The sequence below is a fragment of the Otolemur garnettii genome, unplaced genomic scaffold, assembly GCF_000181295.1.
Source record: "Otolemur garnettii isolate 467f Iridium unplaced genomic scaffold, OtoGar3 scaffold00024, whole genome shotgun sequence".
Taxonomy (NCBI): Eukaryota; Metazoa; Chordata; class Mammalia; order Primates; family Galagidae; genus Otolemur; species Otolemur garnettii.
In genome coordinates, this window is record NW_003852419.1 from 671,879 (window position 1) to 680,890 (window position 9,012).

The window sequence follows — 9,012 nt, forward strand, 5'->3', positions numbered from 1 at the left end:
AGGGCACAGGCCACTTTGAAACATCTACCCTGTTGCCAGCCCTTCCTCTAAATGGGAGAAGTGTGGCTCAGGGAAAATATCGGTATAAGCTGCTCCATTAGCCTATTTTAGGGGAAGCAGTTTTTCTCTGACTTCACTGATTCATGAGAAGTAAATCTCTAAGTACATGAAAGCTCTTTTACTTTTTTTTTTAACAACACAGTTCCTGACTACCAAAGTAATGCATGTGCATTGTAGAAGTAGAAAAAAGGATAAAACCAAAATCATCCATAATCTTAGAACCCAGAGATAACCAGTATTTTTTTTTTTTTTTTTTTTTTTTGAGACAGAGTCTTGGTCTGTTGCCCTGGGTAGAGTGCTATGGCATCATAGCTCACAGCAACCTCAAACTCCTGGGCTCAAGTGATCCTCTTGCCTCATCTTCCTAAGTAGCTGGACTATAGGCACCTGCCACAACACTCAGCTGGGTTTTCTATTTTTAATAGAGACAAGTCTCACTCTTGCTCGGCTGGTCTTGAACTCCTGAGCTCAGGCGATCCACCTGCCTCAGCTTCCCAGAGCACTAGGATTACATGCATGAACCACTTTGCCCGCCCAGAGATAACCAGTATTAACAGTTTAGTAAACTTTTTGACTTTCTTATCTGTAGATTTATAGACACACAGTCATCTCTTTTGTAGTCTCAAGAGCATACAGTAGTACTATTTTGTGACCTCTTTTTCTTCAATTAATTCTTTTAGGATATTTAAAAAACAATTTTTTTTTTTTTTGAGGCAGAGTCTTGCTTTGTTGCCCCCAGAGCACAGTTGCATCATTGTGGCTCACTGTAATCTCAAACTCCTGGGCTCAAGCAATTCCTGCCTCAGCTTCCCCAGTGTGACTACAGGCATGCACTATGATGCCAGGCTAATTTCTCTATTTTTATTTTTTTGGAGATAGTCTTATTTTGTCACACTTGATAGAGTGCCATGGAGGTACAGTTTACAGCAACCTCAAAGTCTCAGGCTCAAGTGATCCTCTTGCCTCAGCCTCCCAAGTAGCTAGGACTTATAGGTGCCTGCCATACATAATTCCCAGCTATTTTTAGAGGCCAGGTCTAGCTCTGGCTCAGTTTGGTCTCAAACTTGTGAGCTCAGGCAATCTACCTGCCTCGGCCTCCTACAGTGCTAGGATTACAGGCATGAGCCACCTTTCGTGGCCTTAATTTTTCTATTTTTAACAGAGATAGGATCTTACTCTTGCTCAGGCTGGTCTCAACCTTCTGAACTCATGTAATTCTCCCACCTCAGCCTCCAAGAGTGCTGGGATTACAGGCATGAGCCACCACACCTGGTCGCAACATTATTTTTAGAGTTGCATAGTACTCTAACTTAGGGATGCAGCATTATTTATTTAACCTGACCCTTTGGTTGCATAGGTAAGTTGTTTCTGCTTTTGGACCATTAAAAATAATATTGTGAGAAGATTTCCTGGCAGATAAATCCTTTTGTATAGCTCTGATTATTTCCTTTTGGCTAACTCCTCAATATATGTTAGGAGTTTTGATAAATACTGCATTTTGCTGCATAAAATAAGCTCCTGTATAAAACATGCACTCATGTTTTTAGTCCAAACTTTCAGGAAAATGCCCCTTGAGAAAGTGGCTGTCTTTTGGCCAGGAGACATCTCTGGGGAGGGCTAACACTCCCCTGGTAAACATGGGGATTGCACCCACCTCCTGTAACTGTCCACTCTGTGAAGGTTGCCTCTTCCCTCTCTCCTGTGCCTGGTTGGCGGTAGGGGAAGCTTCTGAGGTTGCTTGGCCCACAGACAGCTAGCTAGGTCCCTGGAGCCTGCTTGGGGCTCCTAGTCTAGTCCTTGGGCCTTGGCCCTTGCCCTGCGTGGGTTTGGCCCACCTTGCCAGTCCCACACCCCTCAACACCCTCTCCTGATTGTGGCAGTTGGTAGAGGCCACACCTGATCCTGGATCCTTCTGGACTGGACTCCATGCACCCAGTGGGCCCAGGTGGGAGGACATAATGGTCTCCAGAAACCTGCTGGGCTTCCCTGCTCCCCAGGCATGCTACTCATGCATACATAGTGCATAGCCTTATTTTTCCCTCAAAAATTTGAGCAAAAAAGTGCATAATGTACAGTGGTTTTCAACCTTCCTAATGCCGTGACCCTTTAATACAGTTCCTCATGTTGTGGTGACCCCCAACCATAAAATTATTTTTGTTGCTACTTCATAACTGTAATTTTGCTACTGTTATGAATCATAATGTAACTATCTGATATGCAGGATATATTTAGGCCACCCCTATGATAGAGGATCCACAGGCTGAGAACTGCTATAATAGTACCATCCTGTCCTCTTAAAATGTCGACCATTTGACACACCTGTATATGAGAGTTCCTGTTCCCTGCCACCTCATCTACCCTGAACTGCATTTATTAATTGAAAAAAAAAGTTTTGGGGGCAAGACAAATTATAAGAGGGACTTTACCTGACAAATGCTATCAGTGTAACCTGGTTTCTTTACCCTCAATGAATTCCCAACAATAAAAAATAACAAAACTTTCCCAGTTCACTTTCTATCAAGTGGTATCTCATTTTAATTTGTACTGCCTTTCTTTCTTTCCTTCCTTCCTTCTTTGAACAGTTTTAGACTGAGAGCAAAATTGAGAGGAAGTTACAAAGGTGTCACATATACCCACCATCCTCACACATCATCCCTACTATCAATATCCCTCTCTGGAGTGGTACATTTGTACAACCCATGAACCTACATTGACACCTCATTATCACTCACAGTCTATGATTTACATTACGGTGTTGTACATTCTGCGGTTTCAGACAACTGTATAATGACATGTATCCTGTGGCATTTTTGTGCCAAGCTATGAGGTGAGCCATGTAGTCCGTGGTGTGAGGTGGGCTGTCCTCACCCACAAGTAAGAAGATATTCCTGTGAAAGAGCCCAGGGTCCTCTCTATAGAACACCATACAGAGCATTTTCACCACTCTAAAAATCCTCCTTGCTTTGTCTATTCATCCCACCCACCTCCCAACCTCTGGCAACTACTGATCTTTTTACCGTCTCCATAGTTTTGTCTTTTCCAGAGTGTCGTACAGTTGCAAATGTACAGTACGTAGCCTTTTATGATCAGCTTCTCTCTCTTAGTGCATTTCAGGTTCCTCCATGTCTTTTCATGGCTTGATAGCTCATTTCCCTTTAGTGCTGAATATTCCATTATTTGGATATACCACTATTTATTCATTCACTCACTCACTCACTGAGGAGCATCTCAGTTGCTGCCAAGTGTTGACAAGTGTGAACAAAGCTGCTGTAAACATCCATGTACAGGTTTTTGTGTGGCTAAACTGCTTTTTAAGTATTCTTGTTCTTATGCAGTACATGGTCTTTGGTGATTTGTGTTTCTCCTTTTGTAAAATTACGTCCTTACATTTCTTGACCTGTGGTCCGGGCAACTTGGCCTGGTTTTGTGCAGAATACTGGCTGAATGAGTCCTGCACCTGCTCCACAAGGATGGGAGGATGCTTTGCCCATGACTTGGGCTCCTGCACAGGAACAGAAGACTGTGGGAGGACCCTGGCTTTTCCACAGGATTGTCTTCTTACTAGTGGGGAGGATAAGCCATCTCAACACCAGTCGTCTGACCCTGGGCCAGGGCTCACTTCACAGCCTGGCACAGAAATGCCACCATTTTGGAATAAAGGTTTTAGTTCCTGAGGTGATTGTATACTTGTTTTTGTTTGTTTGTTTGTTTTTTAAGACAAACAAACAAAAACTTCTGCTCTTTTTTTTTTTTGAGACAGAGTCTCAAGCTATCACCCCAAGTAGAGTGCTGTGCTGTCACAGCTCACAGCAACCTCAAACTCCTGGGCTTAAGCAATTCTCTTGCCTCAGCCTCCCAAGTAGCTGGGAGTACAGGTGCCCACCACAATGCCTAGCTACTTTTTGGTTGTAGTTGTCATTGTTGTTTGGCAGGCACAGGCTGGATTAGAACCTGCCAGCTCTGGTGTGTGTGGCTGGTGTCTTAGCAGCTTGAGCTACAAGTGCCACTGGCCATTCACATCTTGATCAAGGACTCAGTGTAGGCCAGGCAAATTTTCAGGCTAGGACGAGGGTGAGGAACACTGCAAAAGCTTTTTGAGGGTGGCACCTGTGGCTCCGTGAGCAGGACACTGGCCCCGTATACCAAGGGTGGTGGGTTCGAACCCGGCTCAGGCTAAACTGCAACAACAACAACAAAATAGCCGGGTGTTGTGGTGGGCGTCTGTAGTCCCAGCTACTTGGGAGGGCTGAGGCAAGAGAATCGCCTAAGCCCAAGAGCGGGAGGTTGCTGTGAGCTGTGATACCATGGCACTCTACCAAGGGCAACAAAGTGAGACTCTGTCTCTAAAAAAAAAAGCTTTTTAACCATGTAACAGGAGACACACACGTACGTGCACACATGTATGTTCTGTTTGTGTGTACATGTGCACTCAATTATTTTTAAAAAGAACCTAAAGGGAATGACATGAGCAAAAGATTATTCATTTGAAATTTCTCCCTGTAATTTCAGACTTAAAGGCAAATTAATATAGTAATACTCATAAGAAGCTGTAAGTTGCAGCTGACTGCTCTGATGAACTTATGATGGGCACTAAAAGAAAACCTCTCTAAAGTCTGCAGGCAAAATGGGAAACTACCTCTTAAATTCACTGGAGAGACTTTCTGTGCTTTAATTATATCCATGAAGGACTATAAACTAAGGGTAGGAAACTTCCAGGTCTTTAAACTTATTATAGTCCATGTACTCCACTGCAATTGAAAACTGCTTATGACTTCTTATATTTCTAGTGAGAATTTATTTTTAAATGCCTGTTTTTTAACTCATAGATTTCTGATAGTTAGAGAAAGACTTAAAATTGAACAATAAATATGACATTTTATTATTATAAATAATAAATCTTATTATTTTATTATTTAAATCAGAGACAACTTTAACTGCTGTTACTGCTGTTTTTATAAGACTTCTTTACAATGTTTTGATACTGTATCAGATAATGTGATTATTGATTTAAAATTTGGTGTTGTAAAGGACCATAAGGTAGGGACTCTTTCAAAATGTTCAATTGAGATACCACTTGATGGTAGACCTGAAATTAACTTTCTAATTGATCAGACTTTGTTTTAGCAACTCATTCATAACAGCTCACAGAGGTTCCACCGTTGTATGGGACAAAATACATATAGATAAGGAATATTTAACTTACTGTTCTGTGGGACATAAATTAGTAAAAGAAATAGACTTTTCAGAGAAGAACAAGACACGAATGAGAATGTCTAAGAAGAATAAGAAAGGTCTAACATGTATGTTGACTTATAGTACAAATAAGCTGAATAGTGGAGTAATGAGGATTGTCTGCAAGCAAAAAAAAAAGGATCTAGCAGGTGACCAAAGAATCCTGGAAGTCAGGTTTTCTAGCCTAAGGATGTGGGAGAGAGGACTTAATAACCTTGCTTGTAAGCATACTCAGGTACTCTCACTTTTTTATTACACAGCAGCTCGAGGTAATTTTCTGCTTCTCCTTTATTTGTTCATTTAACAAATATATAGAGAGCACGCAACATGTGCCAGGTACTTTTCCAGGAGCTGAGAATACAGCAGTGAACAAAACAGACAAATCCTGCCCAACCTCTTTAAACTATAACTTGTATTTTCTCTTTCCACGTTCACCGCCCCCCGCCCCAGTCTTTTCCTCTCTGCAACCTGATTGTTCTTTCATCATCATGACAAGCAGCTCTCAAAAGACCAGTGATCTCCTAATTCTCATCTTCCATGAACTCTGCAGCATACAACTTCCACCATTTAAAAAAAATTTTTGGCTCCTCTGGTTCTGTAATATGACACCAGGGTGATGCACCTTTGATGACTGCTACTTCCCCAACTCATTCTGTAGCCTCCTAATACTGGAGGTCCTTCAAGTTCTACATTCTCCTTATTTCCATTTTCTTTCTCTCAAATCTTTACCTTCAATGATTTCTCATGGCTAGAATCACTGCCTCTATCTAGAAGCCTCCAGCTTCTGTATTCCCAGATCCGACCATCTTATAACCATAAACCCACATTTCAAACTGTGCCCTGGAGACTTCCATCTGGGCATCTGGTTATGATGGCAACCACGATCTAATTAAAACTGAAGGCGGCATTTGTATCATTCAGGGTTCTCAATTTCAAATAATAGAAACCTACTCTGGCTAACTCAAGCATAAAATGAATTCATTGGGGGGTTATCAGGTAGCTCACTTGGTCAGCAGGAAGACCAGAGGACCAGAAACAGAAAATAGGCAGAAACCCAGGCAGTCTGGGGCACAGAGAGCACAGCCAAGTTCCCCCACAAGAGGATTTTGCCCTGGAACTTGCTGCCCTTCCCCGATCCCCATACAGGATCGCTGCTGCTCTTCAATTTCTCTTTAAGCATGATCCCTGGCTGCTAGTTTTTGTGTCACTAACCTCTCCAGCTCTCCAAAACAACTGAATTGGAGCATCCAATTGGCCTAAGTCACGTGCCTGGGCTCCAGCTACCAAAGATCATCTCCGATTTTCTCAGCTTCCCACAAAAGGCAGTTATCACCATATTTCCATTTCTCCAGTCTCATCGGTTCTTTAGCTTCCCATTTTCACTTAACACTGCCATCATTCTCTCCACCACTGGGAGCAGAACCTGGATAACCTATTTTATGCCTTTCTCTTCCACAGTTTCTGAAGCAATCAGTCGCTCAGTTTCTGGAAGGGTTTTGTTTGCCATTCATTCTTTGTTTTCCTTCACACTATTTTTTTTCTTGGACTTTTCTGCAGCTTCTGCTCCACTACAACTGTCTCCTGATTGAATTCCAACTCTCAGTGCCTCTTCCAACTTATCTACCCACAGCTTAATCTTCCCAAAGCATCACTTGGATCATGTCATTTTACTGCTAAAACCGCACAGTTGATCGATGTCTCTGGTTTTCAACGATCTCTACTATGGAACTTCAATGAAACTAAAAGGCAAACTAGTGCAGTGAAAAGAGCTTCACTATCACGGATATACTGACATGAGTTCAAAATATGATCTTCCTACTTTCTATGTATATATTCTGGAAGCTTATTTTCTAGTCTGAAAAATGGGGATAATAAAACCTACCTGTCAGGGCATTTCTAAGAGCTTTGAAAATGGAAATGGTGCTATATGTTTCACTTAGGCTGCAACAACAACTTACAGATGTTTATAATGGATAATATTCAATTTCAGACCTGTCTGGTTCAAAACCTTAAGTAAGGATTTCATCAGTGTGGTTTTAACCCAGGCATGTTAGGATCAGCATGCTACATGTTTTGGGGGCTGAGTGGTAATCTAACCACCATTTATAACATTGTTCCTATTTTCCAACAGCTGACTTACAAATGACCTTTTGGAAATATTTTATTTGCAAGTAGAGAACTTCCTGTGTTATTAATTTTGAGAATTAAATTTCCCTGATTGGCTTCTTTCCACTCTAATATTGCTATTTCAAAGTATTTCCCTATAGACTTTCAATTTTTTAAGAGGCTGCTATAAATTTTTCACAGAGAGAAGTATAAACTTATGTTGGATGCACGAAAATTATTAGCTATTATTTCTAAGGCTTGCCCAACATCCAGTAAATGTGATGAAGCTCTAGCACCTGATAAGAAACTTTTCCGTTGGTTCCATCATCTCAACAAGTTTAAATCTCATTTCATGGCATAAATTCTGGGTTGGCACTGGGAAAACTTAGCTCTGCAGCTGGTTCTTTTCTCCCTGTTGGTCATGGGTGGCACCATCAGAACTGCCAAAATTAACCTCAGTTGGCATTTATTCACTTATTCATATTTCCATGCTGCAAGTCCCCCAACTGAGGCATGGCTGGTGATCCCCACAGGATAGATTTCAGTCTAGTCAGCTCTTGCCAAGAATTTACAGCACTGCTAATTGCTTGATTCTTCTCTGAAGTCAGTAAGTCTGGAAAGTCTTCGGTGAAGGATAACAATCATGCCAAGATTGGTAAAACAGTTATTTAATAAGTATGATATTTTAAACCAGTCTCTACAGATACAGGGTGTGGGTGAATATTTGAATTAACATGCTCTGCACTATTTTTTTTTAATTTTTGTATCTTTAATGGTCTTTTAAAAATCAACACATGCTGATATGATTAAAATAATATAAAAGTGAACTTCTTTATATCGCTCTCCTACCTTTTTCTTCCCCCACTTAATTTCATTTCCCAGAGGCAGCTATTTTTTGCTCTTTGTGGGTGTCTCTTCTTATACTGTTTTCCCTCCTTTTTACAATAATTTCAATGTTCTCCCTAAGCATTCTTTATGATTAAAAGTTAGAACAACATTGCTATTTAACCTCTTACAGATTTTGGTACTCTTTTCTTATATACTGCTTATGTTAAACATATTATAAAACCAAAGAATTCTCCCCCCCACACACTCTGGTATTAATTTCTGATTTTGAAGGTCAAAGAAAAACCTTTAAGTCTTCTCTATCATATTTATGCTTACATGAACTATAGATTTGTATAATCTACATAAATCTATGACTATAGAGTTTCATTCACATAATGAAATTAAAGGAGGTCAAAACCTAGCATATCTTTTTCTTAAAAAAACCAACTTAATTTCTCCTGACACTTCTTTTAAAATACCTGAGAGAGAGAAAGGCAAGCTGACAAAAGGAGTTCATAATAACCTTCCAAGGTCATCTAGATGGTGAGTAAAACAAAGAAATCAGTATGGGAATCTTAATTTCTTCAACTGTTAGGTCATGGCTTTGACAATAGGTGTTGTGTGTTTTCACAAGTATTCTGGAACTCATCCTACAATATCATTTTGACATAGAAGAGAAGGGAAGTATGCACAGAGTCAATATTCTGTGTATAAAGATAATGTTCTAAATTTTTATTATTTCATATAGCTATGTTTAATCTTAGCAATAATTAGGCTCCTGAAAGA